We start from the raw sequence: 18,100 nt of genomic DNA, 5'->3' as shown, positions 1-18,100 counted from the left end.
TTTTTGATGACGTGAATGCTCAATTGAGGACTGATGAGAGCTTCTCGCGTATGGAGAATGAAGATCACCATATTGGCAATTCACCCTTATTGAATATTCCTGAAATAACAATGGATTCACACAATTCCCTTATTACTGCAAGCACTTCGTCTGTCTTGGAGTGATGAGGAAGCTGTTTCTGGCTAGGGTGAAAGGTTGCCTCAACGTTAGGATGCATGCCAGAAAAGTGACAACAATGAATGAGCGTGTTCTAACCATTGTCAGGCATGTATCCTTAGAATTTGCAAGAAACCCCCGGATAATGCAAGACGTCATGAGGTGGAAGGCAACAGAATTGAGGCCATTCCTAGTGTACACAGATCCATATTTGCTTGAAGGAATTCTTTCATCATCAGCATTCAAGCACTATCTGGCTCTGCATTGCGCCATTCGAGCTCTTATCTCTGCTGATTACTCACATAACTTGGAATATGCAAAGAAAGAAGAAAGTGTTACTATTTTGCCATTTGGGCTGGAAGGTCCTCAGTATTCCCAATATCCTCTCAACAATGCAGTTTCACTGATAAAGCACCAAACAACTGCATTATTATGAAAAGTGGGGAGATAGCCATTGCGGATGTTATTGCAACAAGAAATGGGGACATTTCTGTAGTAGGTAAGCCTTTTGAAAAGGTTACCGTGTTTTATGATTGTCCGGCACCTTCTGATAATGTAAAGGGTATATGTGGCCAATAATTTCCTTGGTTGTCAATTATGGAATTTTGCCGATGTCCGAGGAAAAGCACTGCTGATTCCATCTTCTTCGTCTCTATTCCAGTATTTTGTTGCTAAAATTCTACACAGTTAAATGGTATTATAAATGGCAAGTTGTATTATGTTTGGCTGTATAGGGTTATCAGAAGCCAAGTGATCTTTTATTTAGCAATGTATTAATTTGGTTTTTGGTATTTCAGAATGCCGTGGGTGGTTGTGGAGTTTCTTCTTCACCGAGGTTGTGAAGGAATAACTGTTCAAATAGTAGCACTGTGCTGGCTTATAAGGCAAGCTGAATTTTAGTTTGTCTTGTTTCCACCCGCTGAATGTCCTCCTGATGTGGTCCGAAGAATGATCAGAAAAGAGCAGGAACCAGATGAATCATGGGACATGCTTCTTTGTAGATTTGTTACATCTCCATTTGGTTAGTGTTAGTGAATTTTTTGACGAACTGATAAGATTGCTCGTCAGCTACTCTTTTTCAGCATCATTCCAACATCTCTCATTTTAGATGATAAAATTGGTGCAACAAAATTGGAGGTAAAAGTCGCAGATTGCGAGGATACAGACCACGAAACTTTTGTGGCCATCCTTTGTAGTAGAGGAGAAAAAGGAATGAGGTTGGCTAAGGATAATAGATATCCCAATGAGCCACTCTCGGAGTTCATGGACAGCGATGAATTATTAAGTAATCCATCTTCTCCTCCAGGTATTGTTGCCTCTGCAATTTTCTACATGTTGTAGTGTTTTTTTCTAATCCATGATTATCTCAATATTGATTTTACTTTCCAGATGTTGAGCCTTGCAGTTCAAATGTGAAAACAGCTTGCAAGGTAGTTGCCCAAAAGCCTATCAAAATGCCAGGTGTGGCTAATGTTCGTGTTGATAGGGATGAATTAATAAGGAAAATCCACCTTCTCCTCCAGGTATTGTTGCCTCTCCAATTTTCTACATGTTAGAGTGTTTTTTATAACCGATGACTATCTCAGTATTGATTTTCCCTTCTTGATATCGGAGCTCATTAGGAAAATGTTGAATCATCTAACGAAAGTGTCTTTATTTTACTCTAGCTGACCTGGCGAACTTTGTACCGCCTATGAACAATCAATGAGCAGTTTAGTTACACCATTTATAAATCAAGAGCGGCTGTACTATTTTTAATAATATTTGACTTCTAATAAAATAAGGAAACAAATTCAATAAAAATACGTTATTAAGTATCATTTTTTTTGCAGAAAGACATTTTCTTTTTGAATCTACATAAGGTGGATCATAGTAGGTTTAGACAGATTTTTTCAATGAATTTTCTAATCGTCATGTTCTGACTTAAGAAATGTTGGACATTGTGGCTCTATAAAGCTGTTAGTTAATAAAGTCAAAATTGTATGCAATCGGTCGTTAACTATTTGTGCTATTAACCGTAAAAGTTTTTTTTAGGTCTAACTCTTTTACGTAAACTTGGCTTGTTCACGGGGCAAGTTATCGTACCGCAAAACCGATGCTTGACTGATGCTCAAAATCGGGTAGGTAAAGCCCCTAGGAAGCAGCATTCGTATGAAATGACTTTAGGCGTGCCAGTTACAGTATCTCTGTTTGGCAAAAATGCACTGCGTAAACGTGCTGCATGCAGAAACGCATCTCAGTGTGCCCTACACATTCGGGTTTAGTGTCTTACGTCAAGCACCTTCTGATAAACAGCAGTTTTGTTTTATTATCAGACGCAAGATGACGCGGATGAAGCAAAGAATATAGCGAAGCAAAGCAGTGACGCCGCGAGGAGGGGGGGTTGGGGGATTAAAACCCTCCCCCTGAGCTCAGGGAATTTTTTTATAAAAATATTTTAATGTGAAAAAATTTGTAACTAATATTAGGACGGATAACTCGTAAACAAAACGGATCTAACTATTCACACTGCTGTAAAACTCACCATTTTCAACAATTTATCTTAAAAAAATTCAGTAGGAGGGCCCCCGCACCTCTCGCTTACCTTGGCGGGTTTTCCATACCATACAGACCCGTCAGTATTAATTTCGCCTAAAATCTCGTAGTGGAGTAAAAACACGGTAGTGACGTGTTTACTCGATAAGGCCTCACAATTAGCTCGAATTAAATTTAAAATATGATTTCAATATGTGTAATATGTTAAACTATTAATTGTCATACTTTTACGAAGCTCAGTCTTGAAATCGGTAACAAAAGAAAACAATTTAATTAGTGATGAAAGATTTCGTGTTTTCCCGGCGAATGGACTTAGTGAAGAGTTCTCGCGATCGCCACCGGGTCAGGAACTCCATATCTGCATAAGAAGATATGAACTAAATTAGTTTCTACCGATTTAACTGCTGTTGCAGTGTTACCAACTCCTAAAGTAATACCCCTACGATCAAGATAAATATTTTTGCTAACTTTCACTACATATCACTCATTGTCGTAGGGTGAATAATGTATTATTCAATATGTTCTCAATGTATTTTTCATGCATTAGAATTTTAGGAATTCATCGCAGACTTATTTGAGGACTTAAAAAGGGAGGTGAGAAATACCTTCAGGAGGGAGTTGAGAGCGCAAATTTCACAGAGCACTGAGGAGGTGAATGAGGCCGTTAATGCCCTTAGATTTCAAATGGACTCCCTTCAAGTCCCAAATAAAGGGGATGATGAAGATGGAGAATTATTACATAGTCTCCCCATGGACACCATTCAGGAGGTGACGGAATTTGAAAATTAATCATGCTCAAATAGCATATATGGGAAGTTCATGGTATGAAATTCTTAGCCATGCTATGGTTTTGCATGATTTTTCTGTTTCCGTTGTTTGCAAGGGGATAAAATGACTTTCTTCATTTTAGGTGCAGTACCTGCGTGAGAGGTCCTCAAACTGGCAGTTTAGGAATCTCACAGAAAAGTCCATGCAAACAGCCGTGAACAGGACTGTCAATGGCATTATGTCTCTGCTGTTTGTTAATAACCTGGGAATGCAGCTCTGCATTAAGGGGAGAAATCCTAAAAAGATTTCATTCGAGAGCTGCTTCCACTCTTCGATGAATTTGGTTTTTGGAAAGTGATATTATTATCTATTTTATGAAATGTATGCATTGCTAATCACCTTCAAATATTCAGTAGCTAACGTCTTACTTTTTTCAGATGAGCTGAAAACGAAGGGGGACTCGGGGTCCCAATTGGAGCTCCTTACTGTTGGAAGAAGTATTGGCGAATGGTTCCGCCTAGCTAGACCACGCGCCGGAGTCCAAAAATTGAATCACAATGATGTCACAGATGTAAAGATATTTATTTCACTGCCCCAAAATATTACAACATATGCATACATTAACAGTGAAATTAGACACCCCTTAAGATAAGTCTTGATTAGGGGTTGCCATTACATAGAAATAAGGCAATGCTCGGCAGTACATTTTATAATAACCTTTAAACAAAAGTGGCTCTTCTATGAGTCCTTCGTAGAAACTTTTGTCCATGTGCATGTAAACAATCTTGAAAACATACAAAATACGATTGGAATACAGTAATAGGAAAATTAACATGAAATGAAATTATAATGAATTTAGTAACAAAATAAGTTTAAGCAATTAAAAGAACAGATTATTTAATTGTCTCAAATAAAAATTCAATATTTTTATGACTAAACAACCAGTCTCTCAGTTTTTTTACAATTTTTTTACAGTTTTCAGCGGCTTAACGCCGCTATTACGATCTGAAGAGGGCAAAAGACAGCTTATTTAATACTGGTGCTACTCTGTATAATATATCTTTGTCCCGAGACCGCACATTAGCAGAGCGAAAGTTCTTGCAAGAACTTAGGTCTGAACTCAACAGGAGAACTGCTGGAGGTGAGGCAGATCTCACAATAAAATACATTTAAGGCATCCCGAAAATAGTTTCAAAAAACGAGGAGTTCCACGCAGTCACAAAGTAAATAATCTCCGTTTATACTACCAAAATGTTCGTGGTCTACGCACAAAATTGACTGAATTTAGTACCGCAGCTTGTCTCGATGAACATGATGTGATTGTACTGACTGAGACTTGGTTAAGCCCTGACATTTTAGGGTCTGAACTACTATTGACAAACTTTTCTATCTTTCGGTGTGATCGGAGTGAACTAACCAGTAGCAAGATGAGAGGTGGTGGTGTTCTAATAGCAGTAAAATCCAGCATGACCAGCTCCTTGCTTCCCTCTTCGATGTGCAATGTTGAACAGCTGCTTGTTTCGGTGGGATGTGGAAACTTGAATATCCTCATTGGGGCCGTATATTTACCACCAAATGCCACTTTGGAAGTGTACTATAATCACTGCATGGCAGTGGAAGAAGCTTTTTCCTCCAGATCATTTTCGGACGTCATGTTTTTCGGGGACTATAATTTGCCAGAATTCAGGAGATGGGAGATACTTAAGTGGCATATACAATCCCGGTGAATGTGATGTGACTATTCCACCTGCAGCTAAGTACATTATTGAATCTTTTTCTCTGCTGCAATGTTACCAAATCAATAAGTGTCATAACTTCAATAACATAAGGACGGGATGCGGATAACATAAGGATCAAGATGGCCGACAAGGTGAAATGTCCGGCTTGTGTGAAGCACATTGATTTAAAAAATTCGCACATAGTGTGTAGCAAATGTGATAATGCCTATCACAAAAAGTGTTCCAATCTAAAGGACAATATTTTCAAAATGATTGTTGCTGAGCCCGATATCGAGTGGTTCTGTAGTCAGTGCAATCCGAAACAAGTAAACAATGAAGTGTTTCATGGTAACTGTGACTGCAGCTCCTATGGACAAGTAATCAGTGAGTTGAAACAAATTATACTGGAACTAAAAAAAGAAATCGAATCAATGAAGAATGGTTCGGCTGCATCATCCAATACATTGGTCTGTGACGCAATGAATTCCGTAATTCATGAGGTAAATGAACGAAACCGAAGGTGCAAAAACATAATTGTTTATGGTGTCCCGGAGAAAATGGTTGGAGATAATGCGACCCATGATTCGGAAATCACAAAACGACTGATAAATACTGTGCTGCCGAATATCTCGTCAAACCTTGATTTCCGTAGCACTCGTCTCGGAAGAAATGTGTCAAACAAAGTGAGACCGCTTAAGATCACGCTATCGTATGAGGAGGAAGTCCTTGAATTCTTCAAGAATTTCAACTCCCTCAAATCCGCTGGAAATGATTTCATCCGTCCATTATCCTGCTCCCGAGATCGGACTCTATTGGAAAGAAACTACCTCCAAACCCTGAGAAGTGAGTTGAGAACTAGATCGGAAGCTGGCGAACAAGATCTCACGATTAAATATATCAAGGGTATGCCTAAGATCGTGCCAAAAAACAGGGTTCTGTGAGAGGTGAGACTAATGTTCAAAATAATTCCCGGCTTAACTCTCATCTCTCAATTTATTATCAAAATGTCAGGGGTATCAAAACAAAACTTACGGAACTCAGCTTAGCCGTAAGTATTTCCAATTATGATGTTTTAGTGCTAACCGAAACCTGGTTAACGAGTGACGTGTTAACATCTGAACTCAATTGGCCAAACTATAACGTATTTAGAAGAGATCGCGACTCCACACATTCAAGTAAAAGACGTGGTGGCGGCGTTTTAATTGCAGTAAAATCTTCGCTTAATTGTCATGAACTAATTTTGTCAGACTATAATGTAGAACATGTGTTTGTCAGTATTTCTTCTGCTGGTTTAAAATTTTTATTTGGATCTGTATATTTTCCACCTAATTCTCCAGCTGAATTTTATGATAGTCTAATTTCTAGTTTGATTCTAATTAATATTTCAACTGTGGAAAACATTCTAACTAAAGAATTTGATGAAATTTTAATATTGGGAGACTACAATTTACCTTTTATAGATTGTAATATTCCATTTGAAAACGAGGTAGTTCCCATTAATTGTGAATTTCCACCAAAATTAAAAATTATTGTTGACAACTATTCTTTCCTGGGTCTAGCACAAATTAATACTATAAAAAATAAATACGACAGATTACTTGACCTTGTATTTTCTAATTCGGCTAATGTTTCATGTGTTATGGTTGATGACCCTTTAACAAGATGTGATTCTCATCATCCGCCCATTGAACTTGTGATGATTGTACCTAAGAAAGTAGACATAGTAAAAAAAATGAGCTTATTCTTGACTATAAAAACTGTGACTTCCTTGGCTTAAATAACTACCTCAATGAAGTAAACTGGCCTATGGTATTATGTAAATCAGATTGTAATGAGGCAGTGAACTCCTTTTATTCAATAATGTATCAAGCTATAGAATTATTTACTCCTGTCATATTATGTTGTAACAGTAGTTATCCCAAATGGTTTACACCGACCCTAAAGCAATTAATCTATCAAAAGAAAATCCTTCACAGAATTTATAAAGCCTCTGGGAACCTTGTAGATTACCAAAAGTTCTCAGATATTCGTAAAAAATGTAAAATTCTTTCAAAATCCAGTTATGTTTCCTATTTAAACACTGTGCAGGATAATATATTAGTGAATACTAAACATTTCTGGTCGCATGTAAATAATCGCCGAAATACATAAAACATCCCATCAACAATGTCCTACAATAGCATTAAGTTGATAATCATGGTGATATCGCAAATCTATTCGCAAAGTACTTTTCTGAGGTCTACTCACCTATCGAGAGTAATTCCCCTCCCGAGATTAATTTTAGTCATAATATTAATATTTCAACTGTGAATGTCACTGTCGATGAAATTCTATACATATTGAGAAAACTAGATGTATCAAAGAGTTCTGGTCCTGACAACTTACCTCCACTGCTTATCAAAAACTGTTGTGAAGCCTTAGTGTTCCCCCTTTACATAATTTTCAACAAATCCTTACAGAATGGCATTTTTCCTGATTTCCTAAAAACCTCTTACATAATTCCTGTGCACAAGAGTGGCAATAAAAATGAAGTGAATAACTACAGACCTATTGTTATCCAATCTGTTTTTGCAAAGGTGCTTGAAAGTTTAGTGACAAATAGACTCACCCCACTTACTGAAAATATTCTTGTCGAAGAGCAACATGGGTTTAGGAGTGGTTTATCTACCGTCACCAACCTACTAACTTTTCAGCACTTTGTCACTGCCTCAGCGTATGAACACCATCAAGTAGACACTATTTATTGTGATTTTACCAAAGCTTTTGACAAGGTATGCCACACAATACTCCTAGCAAAGCTAAATGCTTATGGCATAAGTGGAAACTTACTATCCTGGTTTAGCAGTTACTTGGCAAACAGAAAACTAATGGTCAAAATCAATGGCGTCACTTCTTTTTCCTTCAAAGCTGTATCTGGTGTCCCCCAGGGTTCACATTTAGGACCAATTCTATTTCTAATTTTTATTAATGATATTGGAACTGTAATTAAACCTGTTAATTATCTTCTGTATGCTGATGACATAAAGTTGTTTCACACTATAGACTCTTATGCAGATGCTCTTGTACTTCAAATATGTCTGACAAATATTTCCGAATGGTGTAAAATGAATGCCTTGCATTTAAATATTAGTAAATGTAATGTACTAACCTTTTGTAAATCTAAGATTCCGGTTCTTGTCGATTACTCTATGTCTGGACAAGACCTTGTTAGAGTGAACCAGAAACTTGACCTGGGAGTAATATTTGACTCTGATTTAACTTTTAACAGCCACATTGAAGTTACAATTACAAAAGCTTACAAAACTCTCGGCTTCATTTTTTCGCAATTCCAGAGACTTTAATAATATGGCTTGTATTAGACTCCTATACATCACCCTAGTTAGACCGATTCTGGAATATTGCTCTATGATTTGGTTTCCATTCTATCATAAATATGAGTTAGGCCTAGAGAAGGTTCAAAATAAATTTCTTAGATTTGTGGCCTTTAAGGCCGGAATGGTAAGGGAAAGTGGTGAATATGACAATATTTTGAAAGTACTCAATATCCACACCCTTTCTGCACGTAGAAAACAAATAGGACTAATATTTTTACACTCATTGCTTAATAATCACATTAAGTGTTCTTATCTTTTATCATTAATTAACCTAAGGGTTCCATCAGTTCACTCCAGATGTCACTTCCTTTTTCATATTCCGCATTTGAGAACCAATTACATGTTTCACCTACCAGTTTTTCAGATAATGAGGGATTTTAACAAACATTGTAACTCATCAGATATTTTTCATTTATCCCAAAATGCATTCAAAAAATTTGTTCGCCAAAATGTGTAACTTTACTTTCATTTGTATTTTATTTCAATGTAACAATTTCTATGGTAATTTTTTGTAAAAGGGCATTTGTCCGTATAATAAATATTATTATTATTATTATTCTTTATTCCACAAGATTTACTTGGAGGTCTGCCAGCGTCGGGCCTTGCCAAGACGCTGCCTCAAGTTACAATTCATTTAAAAACAATCTAACTGTTCTACATGTATCCAGTACTACAGATTTTTGAATGTTATATATTGCGTTTCTTTTAATTTTTAATTGTTCAATTCCAAAATTGAGTGATGAATGTATTATTCCTGTTGATGATATTACTATGGGGATGATGGTGACCACGTCCTGTTTCCAGATAGTTTTTATTTGCCTTGCGAGGTCTTGATATTTTTGTTTCTTTTCCTCGTATTTCTTCTTAAGGTTGTGGTCAGCCGGAACTGCTATTTCAATTATAGAGGTCTGCTTTTCTTTTTTTTAATCCAGATTATGTCCGGTCTATTATGCTGGACAGGTTTGTCTGTGTAAATTGTGTTGTCCCAGTATAATTTATAATTTTCATTTTCCAGCACTGTAGCAGGGGTGAAAAGGTAATATGGTTCATGATCCACTTTTAATCCGGTAACATACGCTATTTCTAAATAAATAATTTTGCATACATTATTTTATTATTATTATTATTACTATGTTTTTTCTTAAATTTTCTTCGGTTTTCACTGAGTAGCTTTAGTGTTAAGAGCACGGGTTTTCACCAAGGTAACTCTTCACTATTGAATTGCGTTGAGAAATTTTCTCGTGATATGACAGGTTGAAATTATTACAGCCTTTTGCAGTTTGATGTAAGTATTTGGATGGAGGTTGAGTATTTTGAAACTATTTTGTATGTGTTTTGGGATGATACCGGTAGCTGAGATGACAATTGGAGCTATATAAACCTGTTCCATATTCCATATTCTTTTTATTTCTATTGCCAATTCTTGGTACTTGTTAATTTTTCCTGTAATTGTCTTTTCGATGTTATGCGACAGTGGCACGGCAATATCAACTATGTAGCAAGTTCTATATTTCTTGTCAATCAACACTATATCCGGTCTATTATTAACTATAGTTTTATCTGTTTGAATAGGCAGATCGTAATAGATTTTAAATTCGCCGTTTTCAAGCACTGTTTCAGGGTGGTACACATAATATGGGGTCTTAGTATCTATTAACTTGTGTTGGTAGGCCAGTTTTTGGTGGATAATTTTTGCAACTTGATTATGTCTACTTAAATATTCTGTATTAGCTAGCATCTTACAGCCAGATATAATGTGCTGGATTGTTTCAGGTACTTGAAAACACCTTCTACATTTGTTATCTGTTATGCTTTTATCACCAAGGATGTACTTTGCATAATTTTTAGTGCGGATGACCTGGTCTTGTATTGCAAGCATGAACCCTTCGGTTTCTCCATAAAGTTATTATTATTATTTTCATTTTTCCCTCTTGCTATCTTACAAGGATTTTTCACAGTGAACGGACCAAGTCAAGTTCAGCTGTGTTTTGTTATTACTTCCGTAATTATTCTATTGAAAGGAACCGTCGGACAATATGACAGGTGTCCAGGATGACTGACTTTTGTATTTTTGGTAGAGTTTTCTCCAAGTTTAGCTTTTTTAGCTGGTGTAGAACTTCGCACGGTGTGATTCCTGTTGTTGTTATCACTATTGGGCATATATCTACTGACTGCATCTTCCACAAGGCTTTGATCTCTGCTGCAAGTTCTGCATATTTGTTAATATAGGTGGATTGTGCTTTCTGTACATTATGGTTTAAGGGAATTGTCACGTCTATGAGGGTAGTGTGCCGTTTTATTTTGTCTATTATAACTATGTCCGGTCTATTGTTTTTAATTGCTCGGTCAGTTTTTATTTCTGCATTCCAGTATAGTTTGCACTCATTGTTTTCCAAAACATCAGGAGGATGGTATTTGTAGTATGGTTCATCGGTGTCCAGGATTTTATTTTTTCTTGCCAGTTTTTGGTGCATGATTTTAGCTACATTGTCATGTCTACTGGTATATTCATTTGCTGCTAGAGCCGTGCAACTTCCCATAATATGCTCTATTGTCTCAGATTGGTTCTTGCATCTTCTGCACTGATCGCTGTTTATGTTTTCTTTTAATATGAACTTTCTGTAGTTCCTCGTCAATATTATGCGATCTTGAATGGCCCTCATAAATCCGATTGTTTCCCCATATATATTCCCTTGTTTCAACCATATATTTGAAGCCTCTTTATCTATGTGCGGCATGTTTAACTGATGAGGATGGTGCCCATGAAGCTCTTTACTTTTCCATTGATTGATAAGTTGTTCTGTAGTTTGATTCGGGATGTCTAGTTCACGGTTGCTTAGATGTAGTGGTGTGTAGTGAGTGTCTGTTTTACATACTATTTCGAAAAGTTTGCATTTGACTCCTTTGCCATAGAAGTATTGTCTTAGATCAGCAATTTGCTTATAGTGAAGCTGTACAGCATCAAGAATACCAAGTCCTCCTTCATGTGTGGGAAGTATTACTCTTTCTGTGGAGCTCTTTGGGTGGTGTAAACGGTGTTTTGTAAGAAGGGTTCTCACAATTCTGTTTATTTCATTAAGATCGGTCAAGGTCCATTTGATAATTCCAAAGGTATAGAGAAGGATTGGTATTGCAAAAGTATTGATGGCTTTTACTTTATTCCGCCCGTGAAGTTCCGTTTTCAGGATATTTTCTATTCTGCTGCTAAGTTCTTTCTTTATGTTGTCTTTTAACTGTGTATGGGGTATGCCCATTAGTTGGGCAATGCCTAGATATCGGTAACTTTCGGTTTCTTTAAGGTTTTCTATTAAAGTATTTTCATCGAGGGTATAACCATCTGTGGCTGTTAGTTTTCCCCTCTGTAGATGAATGGATTTGCATTTGTCTATACCGAATTCCATTCTGACGCCTTTAGTAAAATTGTTAGTTATGGTTAGCAGTTTTTGTAACTGCATGGGCGTGTTCCCGTACAGCTTCAAGTCATCCATGTATAACAGATGATTTAGGGTGTAGTTGTTGTTTTTCGGGCTTGTGGCTATCTTAAACCCATAACCTGTATGGTTCAGTGTTTTACTTAGAGGGTTTAGACACATACAAAACCATAGAGCACTGAGGGAGTCGCCTTGGAATATCCCTTTGCGGAAGTATATTGTTCTAGACTGCTGCGTTCCATTTGTTGTGTTCAATTTAATTGTTGTTGACCATTTTTGCATTATCAGTTCAAGGAAGGCTAATATATTTGGGGCAATTTTATATATTTTAAGTACCTCCAGTAAGTAAGAGTGAGGTATCGAGTCAAAAGCTTTTTTATAGTCTATGTAAGTAATGCTTAAGTTTCGCTGTTTCTTCAGGGCCTGTTGCGTTACTATGGAGTCTATTATTAATTGGTCTTTGCATCCTTTTGAAAATTTGTAGCAGCCTTTTTGCTCTTCTGTCATTATTTTTTGCGCATCGAGGTGAGCTTGGATTTTATTGGTGAGTATTGAAGTAAGTAGTTTGTACATGGTTGGTAGGCAGGTTATTGGTCGGTAGTTTGCAGGATCTGTATTTGCATCGTTTTTGGGAAGGAGAAAAGTGCATCCTCTAACCAAAAACTCAGGAGTATCTATTGGTTTCTGTAATATATGGCAAAATATTCTTGCTATGGTGGCATGCAAAGCAGTGAATTTTTTAATCCAGAAGTTCTGAAGTTTGTCCGGGCCAGGTGATTTCCAGTTTAGTGTTTTGCTAATGGCTTCCTGAACGTCGTGTTCTGTTATTCTGACTGATGGCATATCTTTTACATCAGCGACCCTGTTTCGTTCTTCACAGAGTGTCTCGGTGTTGTTGTCGTGTGTATCTGTTTTTTCCCATAAATTAGACCAATATTCTGTTAAGTGTGCTATGGGGGGATATTCGGTTTACGTTTTACTTTTTGCGTTCATTAAATTTCTATAGAATTGCTTTTCGTTCTTTTGGAAGAGATTATTTTGGCGCTTCCGCTCTGCACATTTTTTGTATCTCCTTAGCCTTTCAGAGTAGACGGCCAGTTGCTGCGAGTACTTATCAATTACCTCTGTGATCTTCTGAGCAGAAAAATCTTCCTCATGAGCAGGATAAATTATCTGTTGGACTTTTTTGAGCAGTTTTCTTGTATGTGTTCCTCTTTTATATTGTGTTAGCTGGCCCAGTATCTTCCGTATGCTATTATTATTATTTTATATTTTTTTATGTTTTCACAGCATTTTTGCTGGTTGTAGGCGAGGTACGGGTATCACCAAGTACTCTCGTCTCTTTACTCTGTTTTGAAAAATTTTCTGACAATCCGGCAAGTATTTAAAATTGCTGCTTTTTGTATGGTAATAAACAAGTTTTTCGGCAGTCCAATAGTTTGAAGACCTTGATGGAGTGAATGAGGCACTACTCCTGTGGCGGAGATAATGATGGGTATTATGTGTACTTTATCTGATTTCCACAATCTCTTGATTTCATTTTTAAGTTCTTCATACTTTTCCATTTTGCTGGTGTAGGCCGTAGTGATATTATGCGAATTAGGTACGGTAATGTCTATCAAGTACGTTTCATTGTGAGTTTTATCTTGTACTACTAGATCAGGTCTATTGCTATGGACTGTTTTATCGGTAATAATTGAACGGTCATAATAAATCTTACAGTGGTCGTTTTCAAGGATGGTTTTAGGTGTGTACTTATAATAAGGAACTCCATTTTCTATGAGTTTATACTTCAGAGCTAATTTCTGGTGTATGATGTTGCATATTTGATTGTGACGGTGTAGGTAGTCTTTTTGAGATAAGTTAGTGCATCCACTTGTGATGTGCTGTATCGTCTCAGAGGCATTATCACATTTTCTGCATCTGTCATCCAATAAATTTGGGTTTTTAATTATATATTTTTCATAATTTTTTGTTTTCACCACCTGGTCTTGTATTGCGATCATAAATCCTTCTGTTTCTGGGAAGAGTTGCCCATGCCTGAGCCATGCGTGCGATGCATCTTTATCGATTTCAGGGGCCTCCAGGGCATGAGGGTGTCTTCCGTGAAGGGATTTAGCTTTCCATATTGACATTTTACTGTCTATAGTAACAGTGGTTTCACTAACTTGCATACTTTCGTCAGATAGGTTTAACGGTGTGTATTTATTGTCTGCGTCACAGATAGTTCTCAGGAGATCCGAGGTAGATTTCTTGCTGAAAAAATATTTCCGTAACTGAGAAAGTTGTGAGTTGTGCTGATTCTTGATGTCTACGATACCCCTTCCACCAAATTTTCTGGGCAGCGTGCTCCTCTCTATATTTGAGCTTTTATGGAGCATATTTTTCTCCGTCATTTGGGATCGAATTTTTCTTTGTAGGTCGTCTAGATCTGTTTGTGACCATTTGATTATACCAAAGGAGTATGTCAGGAGAGGGATGGCAAAGGTATTAATTGAATTAGTGAGGTTTCTGCTGTTCAATTCCGTGCGAACAAGTTTCTTGATTCTATTTTGGAATTCAGTCGAAAGTTTTTGCTTTATCGTAGAGTGGTCTAGTCGTCTTGCTTGTTGGAATCCTAGGTATTTATAGGTATCTCCCTCATCCATGGCCTCTATTATTTGCCCATCCAGTAGTGGAATATCATTCCTTTGTACTTTACCTCGGAATATTGTGATAGTTCTACATTTATCTATTCCAAATTCCATGTTTATATCCTTAGAAAATATTTCAGTTAAACGGACTAATTGATTTAGATTATTATTAGATCCTGCATATAGCTTGAGATCGTCCATATAGAAGAGATGCGATAGAGTGTGGCATCTTGGTTCTTTTCCTTTTATTTTGACTCCATATTGAGTATTATTCAGGAGGTTTGATAGAGGGTTTAGCGCAAGGCAGAACCATAACGCACTCAAAGAGTCACCTTGAAATATTCCCCGTTTGATTTTGATATTATTCGTCTGCAAAAGACCCTCGTCAGTTATTATTATTATTATTTTATATTTTTTTTATGTTTTCACAGCATTTTTGCTGGTTGTAGGCGAGGTACGGGTATCACCAAGTACTCTCGTCTCTTTACTCTATTTTGAAAAATTTTCTGACAATCCGGCAAGTATTTAAAATTGCTGCTTTTTGTATGGTAATAAACAAGTTTTTCGGCAGTCCAATAGTTTGAAGACCTTGATGGAGTGAATGAGGCACTACTCCTGTGGCGGAGATAATGATGGGTATTATGTGTACTTTATCTGATTTCCACAATCTCTTGATTTCATTTTTAAGTTCTTCATACTTTTCCATTTTGCTGGTGTAGGCTGTAGTGATATTATGCGAATTAGGTACGGTAATGTCTATCAAGTACGTTTCATTGTGAGTTTTATCTTGTACTACTAGATCAGGTCTATTGCTATGGACTGTTTTATCGGTAATAATTGAACGGTCATAATAAATCTTACAGTGGTCGTTTTCAAGGATGGTTTTAGGTGTGTACTTATAATAAGGAACTCCATTTTCTATGAGTTTATACTTCAGAGCTAATTTCTGGTGTATGATGTTGCATATTTGATTGTGACGGTGTAGGTAGTCTTTTTGAGATAAGTTAGTGCATCCACTTGTGATGTGCTGTATCGTCTCAGAGGCATTATCACATTTTCTGCATCTGTCATCCAATAAATTTGGGTTTTTAATTATATATTTTTCATAATTTTTTGTTTTCACCACCTGGTCTTGTATTGCGATCATAAATCCTTCTGTTTCTGGGAAGAGTTGCCCATGCCTGAGCCATGCGTGCGATGCATCTTTATCGATTTCAGGGGCCTCCAGGGCATGAGGGTGTCTTCCGTGAAGGGATTTAGCTTTCCATATTGACATTTTACTGTCTATAGTAACAGTGGTTTCACTAACTTGCATACTTTCGTCAGATAGGTTTAACGGTGTGTATTTATTGTCTGCGTCACAGATAGTTCTCAGGAGATCCGAGGTAGATTTCTTGCTGAAAAAATATTTCCGTAACTGAGAAAGTTGTGAGTTGTGCTGATTCTTGATGTCTACGATACCCCTTCCACCAAATTTTCTGGGCAGCGTGCTCCTCTCTATATTTGAGCTTTTATGGAGCATATTTTTCTCCGTCATTTGGGATCGAATTTTTCTTTGTAGGTCGTCTAGATCTGTTTGTGACCATTTGATTATACCAAAGGAGTATGTCAGGAGAGGGATGGCAAAGGTATTAATTGAATTAGTGAGGTTTCTGCTGTTCAATTCCGTGCGAACAAGTTTCTTGATTCTATTTTGGAATTCAGTCGAAAGTTTTTGCTTTATCGTAGAGTGGTCTAGTCGTCTTGCTTGTTGGAATCCTAGGTATTTATAGGTATCTCCCTCATCCATGGCCTCTATTATTTGCCCATCCAGTAGTGGAATATCATTCCTTTGTACTTTACCTCGGAATATTGTGATAGTTCTACATTTATCTATTCCAAATTCCATGTTTATATCCTTAGAAAATATTTCAGTTAAACGGACTAATTGATTTAGATTATTATTAGATCCTGCATATAGCTTGAGATCGTCCATATAGAAGAGATGCGATAGAGTGTGGCATCCTGGTTCTTTTCCTTTTATTTTGACTCCATATTGAGTATTATTCAGGAGGTTTGATAGAGGGTTTAGCGCAAGGCAGAACCATAACGCACTCAAAGAGTCACCTTGAAATATTCCCCGTTTGATTTTGATATTATTCGTCTGCAAAAGACCCTCGTCAGTTTTTATGTGCAAGATGGTGCTCCATTTTTTCATCACAGTATGGAGACATTTAATAACTTCTGGGTGAATTTTATAGATGTTTAGTACTTCAATAAGCCAGGAATGGGGAACAGAGTCAAAAGCTTTTTTGTAATCTATGTAGCAACTGTGTAGGTTCCTATTCTTTTCTTGTATTTGTTTAAGAATAATTGAATCAATTATCAACTGTTCCTTGCAACCTTTGCTTCCTCTGCGACACCCCTTTTGCTCTTCCGTAAAAATGTGGTTCTCATCTATATGGTTGTTGATGACTTCTGTTATGCAAGAGGTGAAAATTTTATAAAATGTTTGTAGACAAGTTATCGGTCTATATTTTGATGGATCGTTACATGCGACTTCTTTTGGCAATAAATATGTTTTACCTTCCATTAAAAAAACTGGAATATTTTCTGGAAACTTCAAAAATTCGTTTATATATTTCAGTAGATGCTTATGGCAGCTGGTGAATTTTTTGTACCAAAAGTTGTGTATATTATCACTTCCTGGACTTTTCCAGTTATGGGTTCGGCTAAGAATTTTTTCCAGAATTTCCATTGTAATAATGGGGGGAAGCATAGTTTCTATGTTTTCCGCTGCTGTTCTTTCATTTCTCATCCAAGGCGCATTTCCATTATGGGATGTATCATTCGACCAAATATTTGACCAAAATTTCTCCACTTCCTGAGAGTTAGAATTACTTTGGTTTTTATTTTCACAAGAAATAGATTTCTTCTGTTTGTTATTGCCCAATGTTCTGTAAAAATTTCGTTGATTATTTTCAAATTGGGAATTCTGTTGTTTTCTTCTTGTGCATTTATTATATCTGTTGAGTCTCATTTTTGTGGCTGCAAGTTTTTGCTTGAGGGTGTCAATAATTTCTTTTATATTTTCATTGGGCTTGTCGTATTGAGTGTGGGAACGGTATTTTATGAATGCCTTCTCAACTTTTTTTTTTTAATGATGTACTTGGATTACCAGTCGAAAACTGGATTAAACGTGCAAGGTCTTGTCTTAAGGCATCCACTTTCCGTTCTAATCGGACTTTCCATTTTGGTTTGCGCCAAATGCGTTCTCCATTGACCATCGGCGGTCTTGGCTCCTCCCCATTGTTGCCATTACTGCTATTCGGGACAATCCTGCCACCATTGCACAAAACAGCTGTGGCTGCTCCGCAGTATATAAAATCGTGTAGGTCTTGAAATGTTTTTTCATCACTTAAATATACCGGTAATAGTTTTTCATTTATTATACTAATAATTTTTGCAAGCTTGACAGACGATTGTTGTTTGGGTATTCCTGGTTT

Source organism: Ischnura elegans, chromosome 5 (genome assembly GCF_921293095.1).
Source record: "Ischnura elegans chromosome 5, ioIscEleg1.1, whole genome shotgun sequence".
Lineage (NCBI taxonomy): Eukaryota > Metazoa > Arthropoda > Insecta > Odonata > Coenagrionidae > Ischnura > Ischnura elegans.
Note: the sequence above shows the minus strand (reverse complement) of the source record.